Here is a 20781-nt window from a genome sequence, read left to right on the forward strand (position 1 = left end):
CATGAAATTCAAAATTCTTCTATAAAATAACATAACACCAGTGAGAAACGTAAACTCATCACTTTTTTCCCGAACTAGTCAAAATAACAAATCACATTCTTACATACTTTTTCAATATTTTTCGTGAAGTTTTTTCTTTTAATTGTGTTTTGCCACAAAACAAAGCGAACTAATCTTTAATAAGCGATACCTAGCAGCTAATTCTATAAAATATTTAAATTGTCCATCTCTCCCGCATGGCCAACTCCCCCGGACTTACCCTACATATAAAAAAATTGGTTAAAGTTTTTTTTAAAACATATAACTAATAAGACATTTTTCAAAGAGCTTGAATTTCAATCATACTTAAAAGTTCTTTGAAGTCGAAACATCCTTTTTGGTACTGTACATAAAAGAAAAAAGTAACTAAAAAAAATTTTGTTTTTTAATATACTTTCTTATTTTTTAAAAAGAGAGATCGTGTTACAAAAAATAGATGTTCATTAATTGGAGCTTTAATCGAAAACAAAGTTCAAATTTCTTTTTATTACCTTTTTTTTTATCCCTTATACCATTGAGACTGTTTGTAAGCGAGTGTTTGAAAAAAGTAAATTTACATTTCTATATATAGATGTATATATGTATATACCTACTTGAAATGAAATAATTCTTTCACCACGAAAAACGATCCTTTCAGATAAATAGTGAGTTGTCGAGTTTTTACCTCCCGCTTGATAGACGATATGAATCCTCTAAGGATTTTCAGAAAATTTATGTAAGTACTTGCAAAACTTTATGTGCATATTGGATAACAGAACCGTAACTATGAGTTGTACGGCTCAGAATTCTCAAGATAAGAGTTTGCAAGTCCTCTGCTTTATAGAATGAGAAAACTTGAAACTTAATGACTTTGGGTTCAACATATCACGTTTTCTATCATCAAGGACTTAAAACGTTGAATTTAAATTTTGATGCATTTATATAAAAGAATATTCATCAAAATCCACTTAACACACGCATGTTATTTATTCTTATATTGCTCATTTTGATTTTCAGCTGAAAGTCCATATTACTTTTTCAATTTTTATGAAATAGATTCCCGTGCAAAAAATTCCCTATTTAGCTCCATTCAAATTAAGGTTGTGAAATGGCCATTAAGATTTTTTTCCACAACGTATTGAATTCACCAAAATTACTTGGTTTTATCATGTAAGTAATATAATCTATAAAAGTAAATTTAATGAAATTAAATTTTATTTAAATTTATATTAAATAATTTATAATTAAATTTTAGTTTTCGTTAAAATTATAGTTAAACATCATTTTTTAATTTGCGGTTATGTTACGGTTACCATTTTTAAAAATACAATAATTTATTAAATGATAAATATACTTTTTTATTTTTTATTGTGGTAGTAATTAAAAAAAAATTTTTTAGACTCCAAAAAAAAAAATGAGTTTGTTCATTTGAACCTTCAGAACTTCGGGCACAATTTTTATTTTTTGTTTTATCGAACGTATATATCTCAAGATTCTAAGTTTGTAGAAATCAATATTTGTTTCTCCATATGATTAAATTAATGCAAATAAAGTGAATCATATCTTTCCTTCAATGCCAAGGGATTACTGGAAATAGATACATTTAATATATGCAATGTAAACTGAAATCATTGCCTTTGAGTTTAAGGGCACGTCAATTTAGTCTGATCATAAATTAATGAATACCAGTTTGATTGAATATGAAAGCATGACTTAGGAATAAAAAAAAATCATTTTTATATAAAATAAAGTACATTGAAACAAGAAAAAAGAAGTATTTTTAGTCACAGAAATTTTTATTATATATATATAAAATAAAATGCAAATATTTTAATCAAATTTTAGAATTATTATTTTAATTAATTGTTTTGAGAAGCCATAATTTATAAATAAACATCTTTTATTTAATTATTCTTTTAATTCAATTTAAGAGTGTTGAACGGTCTCTGAAATTTTTTGGTATTTAATTATCGCCCTAAAAAACGGCACTGAACGTGAATATGATAAACATATATTTTGAAATACTTTTTATTCGAAACACGGACACTTTTTACAAAATCGTCCAAAACACCAAGGATCTTTATCTTATAAATTTCCTAAATTCGAAAAATTGTCCAAATCTATACAAAAATGCGATTGTAAATCAAAAAGTAGGAAAATAATATATTGACAGGTTTATTACGTCCTGTCGCCGTCAGATGGCAGAAGCATGCAGGGAACACAAAATCGCAGCTGTTATTATATTACTTTCCTACTTTTTGTTTCACAATCGCGTTTTCGTATAGATTTGCACAATCTTTCGGGTTTAGGAAATTTATAAGATAAGAATCTTTGGTGTATTACGATAATAATATTAAAAGTGCTAGGGGAAAGGTGGGTAAGTTCGCCCAAAAAAAGTTTAGAGTATAAAAGAAGTTACTTAATTTTAATGTTTAAGTATAAAAACTCTTTCATAGTACAAAGACAACCTTCAGAAATAAAACAGAATGGTTATTTAAATTGTCTTTTAATGAAAATATTGAATAAATTGTAATTAAAATATTGATGGTAAAAATGAAGAATTGATCTGAGGTGCGGATAAGTTTGTCTACGGAGGAGGGTAAGTCTGTTTCTTCCAAAAAGTATGAATAAATTGAAGTAAATGTGTCAAATTTTTTTGTATTTGTTTTTATTAATCAATAATCTTATGAATGTCTTAAAAATTAATACTGTATTATAATGAAATATACATTTTTTTTGTCAAATTTAATTTTTCAATCAAAACTAGTTTTTAAAAGAGGAGAAAGTAGCTACGTAAAGTACGTAACTCTCAGAGACAAATGCGCATGCGCGCTTTGTGCGCGCTTATTTCAAATGTTTTTCTTTCTCAAAATATTCAAATAATTATTTGTTATTATAAATTTATTGAATTATGCATTTTTTCTATTAAAAGATTTTTAGACATGAAAGGAAGAATGAATGCAAATGACAGTGAAAAAGATAATTTATTTATTAATATTTAACAATGTGTAAATAACATTTTTAGTATTGGACGAAAAATCAGATTTAACAATCATCTATTCTGAAACCCGATTAAAAATCAGATTTAACATTTTTCTATTCGGTATAAAATCTTTTAAAACTTTAAAATATCACATTTTAGATAGGTATTGTATGTATATAATTGAGGTTATGTATAATAGTAATTTTCTTGATTCTGCTACAATAAATGAAAATTAAAAGCGAAACAAAAATTTAAATAATAAAGTATAAATAAAAATATACTTGTTATTGCAGCATTAAATTAAACTATTATTAAATAATTACCTGCATTTGTAGAAATCTATCAGTTCGTCTTCTGCTGCATGTCCCGTACCTAACTTACGTATCTTGCTTGCGCGACTTGTGATTTGACGAACTTAACCTCACGAACTTACCCGACATTAATAGTTTAAACATTTTATTACTTATTTAATTTTACAACTTATTTTCAATTTTCAAAACATGATTTTCATAAAGTGTAATGTTCCAGAATTATAATTCAAAAAAAAAAAAAATTACCAATTTCTATGAATAATAAATAAGTTTTTCTAAAATTCAAAATTGAAAAAATTTACAATTAGAAGCATCTTTTTCATACTTGTTTAATATTTTTGTTAATAACAAACCAATTACAATAAAACTTTTTAGACACCATCGTTACCATACAATACTTTATTCTTAAAATCGGTTGTACGTAATATTTATTTTTAAAAAAGTTATTAAGAAAAACGAACTTATCCGCCGCGCGAATTTACCCACCTTTCCCCTATATCTTGCAATTTCAATTGTAGCAAAATAAAATAATCTGTTCTATGACTAAAATAACAATTCATTGAATTAAATATTATTTTTAATCGTTAGCACAACCAGATAATTGATTTCAGCTAATGCTGCTATAGATAAACAATTTTTTTCCGTGCGGACTCTACTGTATAGTTACTTTCTTGTCAAAATATTAAACTACAAACAGAGCTAGGTGTCAAATTTTAAAATTTCGAAATGAATATTTTGCGAGTTAAAAACTAACTTGTTCCAAAATAGCCCCGGTTGATAATATATCTAAATATTGTGAAAATTTCTTTGATGGTTATATTGTTCATAATTTTTAAGCATGTAGTAATGACTTTTGTTATATACAGTATGTTTAGTCGACTTGTGCAGATGAATTATAAGTTATAATTATTCATGAGAATATAAGTAGATGACTATATATATAAATATATATATTCAACATTTGATACAAGAACCGTAGACAAAGACTTTATCAACTGTTTAAACTAGTAGGTTGCAGCGTGTTTGCAATATATATCGTGCAGATAATATGAGAGCTCAGTGAAACTCAACAAAGCTCTGGGTATGGAACAAATGAGCGGAAGTGAATTATGTCAAGTGTAAGCTTATCACGCATGTGAATATTTTGAATGTTGAAACGAAACTGGATTTAAGAAATAAATAGAATAATCATGTTACACATATGTATATGATGAATATTCATATTTGTACTGTATAAGTTGACAAAAAGCTTTTTCCTTATCACACAAAATATAATAAGAATTAGCATTTTTTTTTATTTTACGATTAAAATAATTATATATACGATAGAGATTTAAAATAAATAAAGAAACAATTATACAGTGAGAATTAAAACTGATTTGTATCTATTATTAAGAATTGTTTAAAAATATGTTGTTAAGTTACGCGCAGTGATTATTTTTATTTTAGAAAAAGAAAGCAATTAATTTTAAATTAAAAATAAGAGAAAAAAGTCTGGCAGTTAAAAATATATAATGAAAAAGAAAATTAAGAAATTATTAAGAAATTTAATGGAAGAAAAGAAATTAGATTTTGTGATAAGGACATTTTACTGAAAATATAAAATATGAGTGGGTTAAAAATTAATGTGATTTCAAATCCAATTTATAGATAGAACGGATAAATAATCATAACATCAAAGATATATAAAGATTGACATATAGATCTGATAGAGTAAATATTATTTAATGAAAGTAAACCACGAATTTTGAAGATCATACTTTTTTCAATATCAAAGTGTAATTTTATCATAGAAAGCAGTAACTTTTTTTTTTAAAAAAATATATATAACCAATTTTTAAATTAAGTGACTTTTCTCAATTTCTTAATTAAAATTTTCATTTATTTATTTTTTTTTTGGTATTTACTATATTATTTTTCTTTAGAAAAATTTATTTATTTAAAATAAATTTATAACAATAAATTAATTTTATTTTAAAAAAGAATGTTATGCATAATTTAATTTTCAATATTAAATCATTATTTTTTTCCGAATCATTTACAAGCAAATTTGTTTATTTGCTTTTTTTTTTTTTTTGAAGAGCTATTTGAATTCTGCGGTCATGCTCAGAACTTATCCGATTGTAGTTAATCTACAAATTTATTGACTTCGATTCTCTTTTAAAATGTTCAGTTGAGACAAAAAGGGGTTTTAGATTTGAACCGAATTCTTTGCAATAAGATATTTGAAAATTACCCAAATTCAAATAAAAAAAAGTTTTAAACGGATAAAATTGGATTTACTGGAGTTTTTATATTATGAGGAGAAATATTTTGGTGTGCATTTAAAGACACATAATAATTATTCTTGCAATTTAATTTTATGTGACATCTTATAATGTTAAGAATTTTAATTTTCAATTGAATAAATATTTTTAATATTTAATTAAATGAATAAATTTGGAACAATTTTTAAAAAACACGAAATAAGATTAAAGCTTTAAAAATGTTTTAGTGTTTATAAATTCAACAAGAATCAAATTATATTAGTAAGGTGTGTTGAGTTAAAATCTATTGTTAAATAATTATTTATTTATTAAAAATATTGACCCTTTTTATTTCGGTTTTGAGGTTAGGTTAGGGCCTCCATCTTTTCGTTAAGAAATAATGAAAATTTATATTCATAAAAATAAAATTTAATTTTAATAGAAAATAACAAGAAATCCTTTACTATTATTTAGAAAGGAAAAAGGAATTTATTGCAAAAATATTTGCATATATAAGTAATAATAAAGAAATAGGTCTTTGCCATATATATAACTATACTTGTGGAATTAATAAAGATGAAGAGAGGCCCTGTATGAGATGGCGTGCTTTCAAATGATAACTTAGGTGTGAAATATGGAAAATTGGTGTGTTATTATTTGCCGTTCAAAAGCGTCGATAAATTTGGCACAAAATTGTTGGAATTTGACGTTTGTGGACTGAATTGAGAGAAAAAGGGGGTCGATGCTAAAGCATGCGGTAACACGTTTATTCCGGGCCAGGTGATGATTGCCATAGGTTTTGCACCTGTTGGGGCGGGTTAAAATCAAGTCTGCTTGTTGGGGGCTAAACTGACGAACTCCGCTTGGTACGGCACAACGGGAACAAAAGTCAGCATTATTTGCCGCTTCCCTATTTTGCATTCGCATAAAACAGGTTCTCGGTAAATCCTTGGATATGCTCACACGATCGAGTGTGATTGACGACCGATCGAATCCAACATCCAATGCTCGCTCTCTCTCTCTCTTTCTCTCTCTATATACATCCCCTCGTATATTTCAAAGTCTCTAAAAGCAACTGACAGTTGACTATAACGTTCGTCAGAAGAGTTGTATTTCTTTCTCTCACTCTTTCAATTATTACTCCATTTCCTTATTACACGTCACAAAATTTATAGAGACAAAACTTTACACACTTTTAATTACACAATTTATCTCAAGCTTAAATATATTGCCAAAAAAAAAATAAAATTTAATACTAATAAACAAATTAAAAAAATTAAGCAAAACAATTATTTGTTTGCCTTTATTTTTTTTCAATTTAATAATTTAAAAATTATAATTAATCCTTTATATCTGTAAACGTTTTTTCGGCACCTTCCGTCTGTAAACGTGGTTCATTAACGTCCCACATTGTTTTTAATGTGCTCAAAAAAAAATTCATGGTACATTTTACAACCCTCAAATTTATATATTATCAATCATGAATATGATAAAAAAATGTGTAACGAATTTACTATAGTACACTGAAAAAAATAGTATTAAATCAAGAAAACCTATATGTACTTGACCGTATTCAATACCAATAGTTTCTTGATCTAAGAAATTTTTATTAGTTTGAAGTTAAATTTTATTGGATCAAGAAAATATTGATATTGAATAAGGTCAAGTACATTGGTTTACTTGATTCAATACTATTTTTTTCAGTGTATAAATAATAATTCACGACAATATAAAACAAGATTAATATAAATTTAATTAATGACAAATTGATAATTTTATAAAAAGAAATCAAATAAAATAAACCATAATAAATATAAAATCAAAAAAATAACATGAAAAATACAATATAGACGTCAATTTATTTTAATTTCGTTTGTGAGATAAATAATAATCAATTTATTGTAAATAAAATAATAGAAACTTCACCCCGCATGACATATATGAGTACATTACGCACAAACAAATAAGAATAATAAGAAATTATATTGCTGAAAATACGTTTTCAATATAAATAATATAAAATAATCAATATTCAGACCTCTTGACATATATACCCGTGCAGAAATTATGGTCTGGGCCTCTCAAGGTCCTTTCAAGTACGCTTGGATTCTGGCAAGGGCCTGAAATGGTAAACTGGCAAGGCCCTAGTAATGGCTTGAGATGGTTTTGCAAGGATTTGCCCTACTTACACAGAAAAAACCTGATCTCAAATTGAGTACAAAATTTATACACGATTTGATACGCATCAAAAATAAAACTGGTTGTCTCATTTCGAGTTCTAAGGTAAAAGTATCAAAATGAAACAGGTAAGTTTCATTTTGAGAAGAAGAAAAATGGAAAAATATTGTGAAATAAAGAATAATTTTGCACAAATACATGAAATATAATAATTACAAAGAAGTAAATAACACGCTAGACTTAATATATTTGATTAAAAATTGGTTGTAATCGCGTAATCAAATAATAAAGGAAATATGTTTTTAGGTTAGAAAAATGAAAACATGTGTTTTGACAATAGGAACGGTACTACCAACTTAAATAATAGCGGTAAATTTAAAAACTTATGAAATTAATTATTATCTACGTAAATAATAATAAATAATTTTTATTTAAAAACTTCTAAATATTCGTACTGGTCAAAATAATCTTTCTGGTGTTGTTGAAATATTAGAAACAATAATTGAAATACAAAATTACTCTGCTTATGATGCCAACTTAGAAATCTGAAATTCCAGCCAGTATCATTTTGAATAACATAAAGTTTGTCCCTACTCATTTCGATACCCAAAAGAAAATGAGTTGCAACAAAAATGAATCCAAGTTTTTTCTGTGTAGGGATGAACTTGCCAGGACCATGAGAGTTTTCCTTGGGAATTACCCTATTATTTTGTGACAAAAATAACAATCAGTAAAAAATGTACTACAGGCTTATAATCAGTTGTAATGAGTAATTGATTGAATCAGTAAGCAACAAAAACTTGTAACAAAACAAAAACAGAAGAATGCACAATTCTAGTCTGACAAATAATAATCCCAAAGTCAACCCAACTTCAAATATGTAGTAACACCAACACTAAACAAAAAAATAAAATATGGAATTAATTATACAATTAACACATTATTTATTACTAGAGACCTTATATTTACCCCTACCTATTATTATTTAACGCAATCGCTTACATAAATTTTAAAAAATATTTAACGCTCGCTGGGATCGAACCCCCTAATCTAACGCTCCGTAATCTAACACGCTAACCATTACGCCAACTTAATCCTTTAAGGACCAATAGTACAAAAATTTTGCCTATAGTTTGGCAATTTTTTAAACCAACTAAACGCATTAAGAAAAAATTCGCAATATTCGTTTCTTATGGTCCAGGAACTGCTCTTTCAAGTGGTGCATCTGAAAAAACCGAAACTTTAAAATTAAACAAATTACAGATAATTATTTAAAAAAACATGAATTTTCAAGGTTTTTTTTTTTAACTTAAGAATTTTTTTGGGCAATGTACAATTTTAAAATAGCTTCCCGAGGTACAAATATAGCGTCAAAAATGTTCAACCTTTGACATGGTGGCATAGATTAAAAAAAAAACTAAATGTCTAAATAATATTGTTAATTAAAGTTGAGCTCTTAATAACAAATACGCAGTTATTGTCAAATAATTTTAAAACTCTTCGGATCCACTCGAAAATCGTTACTCGGAGGTTTTCGGGGTCGCTGATTACGAATCTGAAATCGATTTTCAAAAATTCAAAATGGCGGATCCAATAAGGCGGACGTCAAAATTAAAAATTCATCGGATTCACTCGAAAATCGTTATTCAGGGGTTTTCGGGGTCGCTGATTAAGAATTCGGGGTCAAATTTAAAAAAATTTTATTATTTAAAATGGCAGATCCAATATGGCGGACGAAAATTTAAAAATTCATCGAATTCACTCGAAAAGAGAACCCCCGAGTAACGATTTTCGAGAGAATCTGATAAATTTTTAATTTTAACGTCCGCCATATTGGATCCGACATTTTGAATTTTTGAAAATCGACTTCAGATTCGTAATGAGCGACCCCGAAAACCCCCGAGTAACTCTTTTCGAGTGGATCCGATGAATTTTTAAATTTTCGTCCGCCATATTGGATCTGCCATTTTGAATAATAAAATTATTTAAAATTTGACCTCGGATTCTTAATCAACGACCCCGAAAACCCCTGAGTACCAATTTTTGAGTGTATCCGATGAATCTTTAATTTTGACGTCTGCCATATTGGATCCGCCATTTTGAATTTTTTTAAATCGACTTCAGATTCGTAATTAGCGACCTCGAAAACCCCCGAGTAACGATTTTCGAGTGAATCCGATAATTTTTTAATTTTTCGTCCGCCATTTTGTATCCGCCATTTAAAAATTTTAAAAATCGACTTCAGATTGGTAATCAGCGACCCCGAAAACCCCTGAGTAACGATTTTCGAGCGAGTTCGATGAATTTTTAATTTTGACGTCCGCCATATTGGATCCGCCATTTTTAATTTTTGAAAATCGATTTCAGATTCGTAATCAGCGACCCCGAAAACCTCCGAGTAACGATTTTCGAGTGGATCCGATGAGTTTTAAAATTATTTGACAATAGCTGCGTATTTGTTATTAAAAGCTCAACTTTAATTAACAATATTATTTAGACATTTATTTTTTGTTTTAAATTTATGCCACCATGTCAAAGGTTGAACATTTTTGACGCTATATTTGTACCTCGGGAAGCTATTTTAAAATTGTACATTGCCCAAAAAAATTCTTAAGTTAAAAAAAAAACCTTGAAAATTCATGTTTTTTTAAATAATTATCTGTAATTTGTTTAATTTTAAAGTTTCGGTTTTTTCAGATGCACCACTTGAAAGAGCAGTTCCTGGACCATAAGAAACGTATATTGCGAATTTTTTCTTAATGCGTTTAGTTGGTTTAAAAAATTGCCAAACTATAGGCAAAATTTTTGTACGTTTGGTCCTTAAAGGGTGAAAAAATAAATGCAAAATTCATTTGATAAGCTGCGACTGAGGAAAATGAAGACTTGAGCAGTATAACAATAAAGAAATAATAATTATATATAAATTATAATTTATTTTTAATGTTAAATATTTTCATTTTTTTATTTTATTAAAACTTAGGAACATAATTTTTCTTAATATCTAAAATATATAGATAATATAGTAAAAAAAAGACAAATAAATTTTAGTTTTTGTAAAGAAAAAATCACTTATTTCTTTTGAGTTGTTGATAAAATTCTTAGATTAAAATTGTTAAATTTTTTTTAAAAATTAACTTAATTAATTTTTTCAAAAAATTAATAATTTTAATAAATAAATTATTTTAATTAATTAAATTAATTGTTATTTAAACAATTTAAAATTCATAAATATTATTATTAAATAATTATTACTTGATAAAATATTTTGCAAGGAAATTTAATTTTATTATAGTTTTATTTGGTGTTAAAAATGATACTTGTGGACAAATTGGCAAGGGCCTTTCCACTGCCTTGATATATGTAGTTTTCTAGGTTATATTGCAAACATGGCATAACCAAGTAACTGTCGTTTAATCTGGGAAATGCCGCACTTGTGGAAAAACTGGCAAGGGCCATGAGAGAGCCTTACTTAAAGTAGAACTTAGTAGGGAAATTTCTGCACGGGATATGATTTGACATATATTCTAAATTGTTTAGTTAAATCCTGATAAAGCCAAAATCCAAAAGTTTTCTTTATGTTATACACTTATAACTTGGGGAACCCCAGGTGATTCTTTTTTACTTCAGAGACCTTGTGATAATCATCCCTCGAAGTGTGTTATTTTGAGACCATTTGTATAAAAATTCAGGAATAACTAACGACCACACTTTACAAAAAAATAAACACTTGAATTTACAAATTAAAATCGAAATAAAAAAAAATCGAACCAAAGAAAATCAATCTATCTTTCCGTGTCCTTGGCCGGCACGTGAGAGTATGGCCATTATATGTCTATGTCAATGAGAGGTGAAATTATGAATAAACTATTCAATTAATTCCCTCGCATTGACATCCAAACTTGGCACACTCATAATTTGTGATCCAACTCTATGGCAATCATATAAGAGAACAAGGAAAATGATTAAATGATAAATTACATATAAAAGTTGAAAAATAGCATCACCACGGAGTTTACGAAGCTTTTAAACAAAGTTTATCGCTTCAAATGTATTGTTGCATTTATTTTTTTATAAACAAATGGAGTTACGTTAAAATAGAGAAATAACTAAACAAATAAAATTTATATTTATTTTGTCCGTTTCGGTGATTCAGTGATACTTTCTGTTTCATTTAAAGAGCAGAAGACTTTAAGCTAAGGGTACAGAAAATAAAGAGGAATAGGATTTTAAAAAATATATAAAATAATTATTATATTTACTTAACATACATTAAATCGTAATTTACTCGAAATATTGAGCTCTAGGTTTAGATCCTTAATTTAGATTGAGTTAAATTTAAAGTTAGATTTGATTTGTTAAATTCTGAATAAGAGAGAGATCCTTAAAACATTCCACTTATTTGTTTAGACGAAATTCTCACGAAACTGCACTTTAAAACTTGTAGTATGGCAGTCGGGTATAACAAACCCAAAAAAAATGTTGAAGTTTTATGATTTTGTCTGGATATAGTTGTCGGTCCTCTGGATAACAGCAGGTATCAGGGGTCCGGAGTTTGAATTGACTAAAATTAATTTAATTCATGATAAAATTGACTAAGTCCAACGAGTATAGTTTCATGCACAGAGAAGAACACGTTTAATTAGAGATGAAGTAGATTTAGTGCCGAATTCAGAAATGGATGTTGCAGCTTTGGTGGTAAATTCAGAACTGATTCTTCTAGCGTTCGTGTCCCTTTTTTATACAGTTTTTTTTTAACAAAAGGGGAACAAAATTTTCAGGTGTTGGAATGCATCTTTTCCAACTTTCTCAAACAAAAAGCTGACCACCTGAACTCGTAGAATTAAAAATTTTAAAAAGTGTAATGTTTTAAATTTCAAGTAAAATATTATTTGGTGTGGCATTTTTCTCAAAGAATGTCTCATATTTTCCAATTATAATAAAAAAAATTTTAATATCCATGTGATTTTTAATTAAAAATTTTTAAATTAGTCAATTGAAATTCAATAATTTACTTCTAATTTATGTGCGTGTGATAAATTTTCTTTTAACGGTACATTAACTCTTTTTAAATTGTAAGGGTGCCCTCTCAAGTGTCATAAATTAATTTTCTCTTGGCTTTGTCCCATCTTTGTATAACTCTAAATTCAGTTACGTGATTATAAAGAAGAAGAAAAAATCCCCCTTTAATCATTATTCTCATTGCTTGTGTTTTATTGGAATTTATATGTATAGAAATTAAAACTGTGAAATATAATTCTCAACATTCAAAATTGGCTTTGTTATATCTGTATATTTTTTCCGATTTAAAATCTTGTGTATAATTTAATGTTAATAATTTATAATTAATTTTATATTTTAATAAAAATTAACGAATATTGAAAATTATAATAAAACATTGTTTTAAAATTAATAATATTATTAAAATTGATAATAAAATTTATAATTTTAATAAAATCATTAAATATAATTAAAAAATAATGAATAATAATTAAATAACATTATAATTAAACAATGTAAAAAAATGAAAGATAAATATTTCATTTATTTTATTTATTATAATTCTCTTTATTTATATATTGTCGCGATATATTATTCTAAACATGAAAAATTCATTTATATTAAAAAATTATGAAAATTTTAAAATTATATTATAATTATGTGATCCGTACCGGCGTTATATGATATAAAAATGTTCTTAAAAATATTAACAAAATTTTGTATATAATAATTTTGATTTTGTTTCTGTATTTTTAATAATAAAATTTCTTTTATTTTTCAGGTAAGTCCAATCATTATTGAACTGTTTTGAAATTTGGACACTAAGGATGAAAACTTCCCCTCTGTCTTAAGGTAATTGCATGGAAAAATTGATTTTCAAAATTTTTACTTTGCCAATTTTTTTCCACAATCTAAAAGAATATTACTCTCACAAGTTTGAGAAAATTAAAAATTAAGTTTTTGAAATTTTTTAAAATCTTTGGATTTACTAGTAATTACGTCAAAATTATGTTAAAATGCAGTTCAATGGAATTGAAATAATAGATATATATATAAAATTTGGTAACAATCTATCAAAAAATGGAATATTTCAAAATTTTTGATTTCTAGTATTTTTTAAAAAAGTAACGTATATCTCCCGTTCTATTGAATATTTTTGAGTTCTGTAAATTTATAGGATTTTAAGTTGAACCAACACCTAAAATTTTGCCAAGTTTCAATAAAATCTATCGAACCATTTTCGCGTGATGCGCGGTCAAAATTTTGGGAACAGACACACATACATACAGACAGACATTTTTTTTCTTTGTCATTTTCGGATTTTTTAGTAGGGGAATAGTGTCAGGGTTGGACACTTGGCTTTTTTTAAATAAGAACACTAGCGCCACCTGTGTGCGTACGTGCCGAATCTTCTAGTAGTGTAACCTAACTTTTTATGGCATTACATTTTTGGAGAATCAAAAGTAGCGTCTACTGTGACTTCGGTGCAATCGAAGAGACAAAAAAAGTTTTGTTTGACTTGTGAATAAGCCTAAAAAATGTGTAAAAAAAGCAAGAATTCGGCAAGGTAAGCTTATTGAATGTATTGTGGGGTACATAATTTAAGAAGAAAAAAAGTGAAAAATCGAATCGCGACACATATCTGGTTATGGTTAGCACAATTCGAAAATGATGCTTCTAGTTAGGGTTGGACACTTTATACAGTTAGGGTTGGACACCCATATTAATTATGAATTTGATACAATTTATAAATAAATTTTATTTTATTGATATTTCAGTGCAAAATTGTGCCAAAGATATTAGAAAAATAATACTTAAATTGTATAAATTTTGTTCATCATTTCATTGAGTTATTTGGAACAATAAAGCGTTATTTTTTGTAATTTGAGTTCATTCCTTTTTTAAACCCATGAAGCTTTACAATTTGTAAACAATAAGTAAAGATAAACATGAAAAAATAAGAATAAAAACATTACAAATGTTATTTTACGTTTTTACCAATAATGCGTTTCGATTTTCAAAAAGTGTCCAACCCTGACTGAAAAGTCCAACCCTGACTAGATTTTTTTTTTTAAATGTTTATAACTTTTTTAATTTTGGACCAATCAATTTACGGTCCACAGCAAAAGTGTTCCTCTTTTGTAGATCTTTCCACCCATATACCACAATTGACTGAATTTATCTAAACAAAATATTTATAAACAAAAAACCAAAACTGTGTCCAACCCTGACACTATTCCCCTATATAAGAAAATAAAAGAAAAAAAATTTTGAATTCTGTGCAGCGTATAGACAAAAGTCTGATTTTATATATATATATAGCTTTTTCCAACCTCCATGAAGTTGGCGTCGACAGTTAGCGTCGAAAATTATTTTTCACGGGACCAAAAATATCAGATCATTTTTAAAAAGGTTTTGGGATTATTTGAAACGGAAAATCTTAAAAAAAATAATTTGACATTTTTCGTCCTGTAAAAAAACAATTTTTGGCACTGAGCGTCAACACCAAATTCATGGAGGTTTTTTATTTTTCAAAAGTATACACAATTATATAATAAAAAAAAATCAAAAATAGGAAAAGAACTAGGCGCAATTGCGCCTACATCTAGGGTTTCGTGGCGCTTTAAATTTTAATTAAAAAAAAAATAAATCAAAAATAAATAATTTAAAAATAAATAATAAAATTTATTTTATAAATTTTATGTACTATTAAATTTTATTTATTTAGCAAAATTTTTATTATAAATTAATTATAAAATATAAAATATTAATTTCTATAAATTAATTCTCCCCCAGACAGTAAATACGAAGAAAATCAAAAATTGGCAAAATCAAAATTCAAAAAGGTAAATGAAAGAAAAAAGAAAGAGTGGCTGTGGAGTGGAGGTCTTTCTTCTATCATTTATCTTTTTTGATTCACAAACAAAAACATTAGGTAAAATGTCCATTCGATAATGTCCACTATTAAGACATGTCAACTATAGGGACATGTCAACTATATGGACATGTCAACTATTGGGACATGTCAATTACTGAGACAGGTGAACTACTGGGACATGTTAATTATAGGGGCATGTTAACTAATGGGACATGTAATGTCCATTCATGTAATGTCCATTCGGGAAAATGTCCATTCAGTAAATGGAGATTTGGGATCTGTGGGGCCCCAAAATTTGAATTTGGGAGCTATGGTGCCCCAAAATTTGAATTTGGGATCTGTGGTGCCCCAAAATTCGAATTTGGAAGCTATGTTTGCCCAAAATTCGAATTTGGGATCTGTGGGGCCTTAAATCTTCAATTTGGGAGCTATGGTGCCCCAAAATTTGAATTTGAGATCTGTGGTGCCCGAAAATTCGAATTTGGAAGCTATGTTTGCCCAAAATTCGAATTTGGGATCTGTGGGGCCCAAAATTCGAATTTGGGATCTCTGGTGACCCCAAAATTCGAATTTGGGATCTGTGGTGCCCCAAAAGTTTAATTTGGGATCTGTGGGGCCCCAAAATTTGAATTTGGGATCTGTGGGGCCCAAAAATTCGAATTTGGGATCTGTGGTGCCCCAAAAGTTTAATTTGGGATCTGTGGGGCCCCAAGATTTGAATTTGGGATCTGTGGGGCCCCAAAATTCGAATTTGGGATCTGTGGTGACCCAAAAGTTTAATTTGGGATCTGTGGGGCCCCAAAATTTGAATTTAGGATCTGTGGTGCCCCAAAATTTTAATTTGGGATCTGTGCCCTAAAATTTGATTTTGGGAGCTGTGGTGTCCCAAAATATACTACGGACAGACGGACGCCAAAGTGAAACTATAAGGCTTTCAGCCATGGGCGACGAAACCCTAAAAATGGCAATCAAAAATTGGCAAAAATCAAAATTGATAAAAAAGGTAAATGAAAGAAAAAAGAAAGAGTGGCTGCGGAGTGGAGGTCTTTCTTCTATCATTTATCTTTTTTGATTCACAAACAAAAACATTAGGTAAAATGTCCATTCGATAATGTCCACTATTAAGACATGAACTATTAGAGACATGTCAACTATAGGGACATGTCAACTACTGAACATGCCCCTATAGAGACATGCCAACTATTGGGACATGTCAACTATTGGGACATGTCAATTACTGAGACAGGTCAACTACTGGGACATGTCAACTATTGGGGTTTGTACTACGGACAGACGGACGCCAAAGTGAAACTATAAGGATTTCGGCCATGGGCCACGAAACCCTAAAAATGATAATAAGATTTGATTATCTTTATAATAATAGAAAAAATAATTTAACAAACTCCCAAGAAGAAAAAGTTTCTTTTTTTGTTGGAAACAAAACCTCTTGTTTCACTGCAATTATATAATTCAGAAAATTTATTATTCCTTTGATATAAAGAGATTCTGTTGGAATTAAGTTATTATTTTATTGCTGATTTAAATACAGGATTTATTTATATCAAAGGAACAATTCTTTTTTTTTAAATTGCAATCAAAGAAAAGAAGTTTTTTTTAAATAACAACTTTTTATTGCTGGTGAATATATATATGTAGTAAAAAATATATATGTAGTATATATATGTATAGTAAAAGTAAATTTATAATTAATAAATGAGGCTATTACTAACATGACAATCTAGAAATAAAAGTGTTTTTTATATATATATATAGAAATTCATCGTATTTCTGACCCTTTGTGTAATACTATCTCTATTTAAAGCAACTGTTGTGCATAATTGTGTGCTCTAATTAGACGACAGTTATTTTCAGTAGAATGAACTCGTACATTTGGGAAATATACAAATTTGGCTTTTTAGAAAATAATGTAATACGCTTTTTACAATGAAATATTCTAATATAGATAGAAAAATCTGTAATAAAGGTATTTAAGTTTTAGTTTCTTTTCAATAACTTGTTCATGTGGTGAATAGAACTATATAAGTATACGTAATATATATATATATATATTTATATGTGTGTAAGTGTATCATGCGGATATTTCAGTTTTGTATCAAAAGTACATCCATCTTTAAATCCATTCACGTGCACGATCTGTATCTCTATTCTTCCACAAAGTATTTTCTTTCATACTTTCTGTCCTCCGAATCTTTGTTCTTCTATAAGCTCTTGAAATTTCGATGATAAATATCTCAACAAGAATATTTGTGATAGGAAATATTTTTTTCTTCAATTTCCTCATATATATATATATATATATAGTTTCTATTTCCTAATTTTTCTTTTTTATTTTCAATAAATTTATTTTAAAGTTGTTTTTATTTTATTTTGCTACACTGAGAGAAACGATTAGTTGCGATTACCATTTCGTTAGTAAGAGTATTTTTGTTAATTTATGTTAGTTATTGTTATACCATTTAGTTAGTCAGACGAAACATTTCTTTAGTAAGGTAACTAATCAAATAGTAATTCCAATAAACTAAACCTCTCAACAAAAGGATATCCCAGCGACATTCCTGGGATATCCAAATTTCCATCCCGTGGAATTCCCCCGCGGGATATGCACTAATTACAGTAAGAAAAAAGCGACAATAATTTTTTTATGTATTAAAAGAACAACTATTTCCAAAAATATATTTGTTCTAGAAATTATTTTTATATGATTTTTTAATTTATAAATTAATAACCGTACGATTTTTATGAGAGAACAAAACATCTCACAACATAACCTCTTAACATAACATAACATCTTATTGCTTATAAAAAACTTGGTGGTCAGCATATATAAAATAACTGTTTGAAAACTATATCAATATACAAAACAAACGTTGATTTTAATTATTAATTTTTCACGGAAAGAATTTGCTATTTAAAAATCATGACTAAAAATATATCACGGAAAGACTTTGTGCATCACTTTGTGTTAAACTCGCCACGAGATTTTAGTAAACTTTTTACCAAACTTGGAAAAAAAGGAAAGGTATTAATAATTCGTAGTCTGACTATTAAAATCAGAAAAAAGTTACTGACGTACAATAATTGATTGTTGAGAATTTAAAAATTTAATAGTCAGTCGATCAAAAAATAAAATCTGAAGTTTCACTAAAAAAAAACATGTACATAGCTTTTAATAGCGTGACTACGTATTTATATCGACAATCTACAAGTAATGTAGAAATCCAATTTACCTATGAACGAGAGATCACATATATAAACGCATCTTAACCTAAAATCGCCTAAAATACAGATAGGGTAAACGCTCGCTTTAACCGCCGCAACGCAAATACAATTCATATCAACGATATCAAAAGAGGGCAGTTTATTTTTCTTATATACTAATCTCACCATTTCATTTCCACTTACGAGAAAATTTTTATTATGTTTAAACTTTTTTCAAGTGCAATAAAAAAATTTTTTAAAAAATAAATTATTTAATATTATTAATAAGGTCAATTTTAGGAAATGTCAGAATTAATTTTTTATGCAAACAGGATTATTAAAAGTGTTCGTTGTGTAGACATTTTTCTATCTATACCGGAACTATTCAACTGCTGACGCTACACGGACAAGCTTCGCTTGTTTGTATGCGTGCTGTTTTCATCGTGAGACTATTAAATTGTAAACACGACGCAACGAAAATGTCGTTCTTACAAATATAAAGAATATACTTTTGACATTCATTTTTTCTTAATCTTAATTTTTCTTACAGCGTTAAAGAATATTTCTTAGCGTGACTACTAAATTTTGATAAAAGAGAAAATATTTTTTGTTGAAAACATTTATATAAAATGATAGTTTTCCATTTTTTCCGAGTTTGGTCGCGAGTTTACTAAAATCTCTTGGCAAGTTTGACAGAAAGTGATGTACAAAGTCTTTTCGTGTATACATGAACACTATTGCGTCACTTTACTTATACACTTGATACTCTAGACCTTAGTCCGACATCTTAGAAAGCAATCATATGTTTGTTCCCTGCACATGCGCGATAAATAAATCCCGTGGGGGATATCCCAGAGATATCCTGCATGGAATATCCATGAGATATCCCTGGTATCTCCCGGGGATGTCCACGGGATATCCCTGGGATATCCAAATTTCTGTCCCGTGGGATATCTCATGGGATGTCTTAGGGATATCGCGGGATGAAAATTGGACATCCACGGGATATCCCATGCTGTGAGGGAATTAATTAAACCAAATAATAAAATAGTTATTCCAACTAATAAAAATAGTAACCACAACTAATAAATTAGCAGCATTATAGTTTACTAACTAAAAATGGTAACCCCCAACTAATCTTTTCTCTCAGTGTATTAATAAGAGATACGCAATCGTGCCTTCGATGTCATGTAATATAATTTTAAACAAACCCTAATCCGTTGAACTTATTCGTCATTTTTTATCATTAGCTTCATTACAATTTCATATAATTAAATTATGTTAAATAATATTTAATTTTCCTCAAATGTGCAATTTTTTAAAATTAATTTCTTTCATAACAGCGATTCCTTATATTATTTTTGAGTTCTTCACAAAATTTTAGATCAATATATCAAGTATTTTCGAAGAAAACAACAATTACATTTGTCAGAAGTATAAAAGATGTTTAGTCAGACAGTACGAGACGTATTAAGTAGTGAAAAGGCGTTTCGTCATACCATAAGGTCGGTAAAAGTTATTCGTGGACGATTTAATTTTTAAAAAGCTTTTTAAGAGATAAAGTTATAAAATTAAGTGGAAAAACATATAAATATTAATGATAGTTACATTTTTGAGGTTATGTTTTAAAATTTTTTGATCTCACTTTTACGATATTACAAATTTTGTTTCTGCTTTTTGACAAAAAAATGAAGTAATACCTAAAAACATCTTTTGTGTATAATAAGAATTACTTTTTAATTAGTAAAAAATATTCTTTTTAAATTAAAAAAATATATTTGATCAGACACCCTTTTAATCTTAATTAATAAAACTTAAATTAATGACTGAGCTTTTGCTATATGAATTAGTTACAATTTACTTCTGAATTTGGAAAATATATTTTTTTTCATTAATTAATTAATTCTCTCAGTTTTGAGGTTATGTTAATGGGTACCATTCCTCCTTAAG

The 20781-nt window shown here is 27.6% G+C and overlaps 1 protein-coding gene across 2 annotated transcripts in view; it reads left to right on the plus strand.

The window, feature by feature from the left end:
- The window catches only part of LOC127283548 (tyramine receptor 1-like), a 241913-nt gene that overhangs the window by 53477 nt on the left and 167655 nt on the right, over positions 1–20781 (plus strand). The window contains exon 1 of one of the 2 annotated variants that reach the window (XM_051308503.1): positions 13516–13586. The exons of the other annotated variant lie outside the window; for it this stretch is intronic. The gene's annotated coding sequence lies outside the window, so the exon portion shown is untranslated. Of the gene's footprint in view, positions 1–13515; positions 13587–20781 lie in introns of those variants that run through there. 2 annotated transcript variants of the gene reach the window in all.

This window comes from Leptopilina boulardi, unplaced genomic scaffold (genome assembly GCF_019393585.1).
Source record: "Leptopilina boulardi isolate dan_hultmark-lab unplaced genomic scaffold, ZJU_Lbou_2.1 LbouV2_310, whole genome shotgun sequence".
In the NCBI taxonomy this organism is placed as follows: Eukaryota; Metazoa; Arthropoda; class Insecta; order Hymenoptera; family Figitidae; genus Leptopilina; species Leptopilina boulardi.